Source organism: Penaeus monodon, chromosome 27 (genome assembly GCF_015228065.2).
Source record: "Penaeus monodon isolate SGIC_2016 chromosome 27, NSTDA_Pmon_1, whole genome shotgun sequence".
NCBI lineage: Eukaryota > Metazoa > Arthropoda > Malacostraca > Decapoda > Penaeidae > Penaeus > Penaeus monodon.
Genome location: NC_051412.1, coordinates 30,838,200 through 30,839,065, shown reverse-complemented (window position 1 = coordinate 30,839,065; position 866 = coordinate 30,838,200).

The following is an 866-nucleotide window of genomic DNA, read 5'->3' as shown; positions in this document are numbered from 1 at the left end:
CTCTACGAACCAAGTACTCTGTTGTAATCCTCTATAATTTTGAACTCTGCAATATTTTGCGCTTATGATTTCCTGGGTTTCCCTTGGCGCTATAATAGTGTCATAGAAAATTAGATATTTAAGTTGATATAAATATTTCATGCAGTCTTTGTTAATCTTGATTTGAGTACTAAATAAAAGTAAATAAAAATATTATTCTTGTTGTACATTCCATTCGGAAAATGAAAAGCATGCTCACTTTTCCTCTACGTCTCCGACGTTTTACATGCAGTAACCTTTGATATTAAACTTTCAGGAAAATAGGGACGGTCCAGAGAACGGGAATGTTGATTAATCCTCTGTATAATATATACACTATCGTTAGTATTCATGACTCATGCTTTGCCAGCATTGGATGGTCTCGACGTTACTAGCAACTTGTCATGTATGATCGATGTACCGTGTTGCCATGCATCTATTGGAAAAATATTTGATCTGCAATATTACGAAATGGGAAAAAAACTGTTGGTTCAGGGGGGAAACAATGAACTACAATAAATAAGCGAATTTTTTTTTAGCAGATAGTCGACTTTCATAAAACAAACATAGAAAAAACAAGTGTAAATCTTGTTATGGTTTCCAGAATTCCGAGGAAAGAACAAGCACCGAGTTTCCTTGAAAGCAACACAAAAAGGCAAATTTCTCTTCTCTAACGATGAGGCAGAAATGACCGATACGTGTGTCTCCCACACGAGTGTTTCGCAGATTCCTTTGTCACCGAAGCAATTAAAGATAAATGCAGTTCCGCATTTCTCTCCCACTTTCACTTCTCTCTCCTTCTCTATTCTTTCTCCACCTCTCTATATCTCTGTATGCATAAGCGTAAT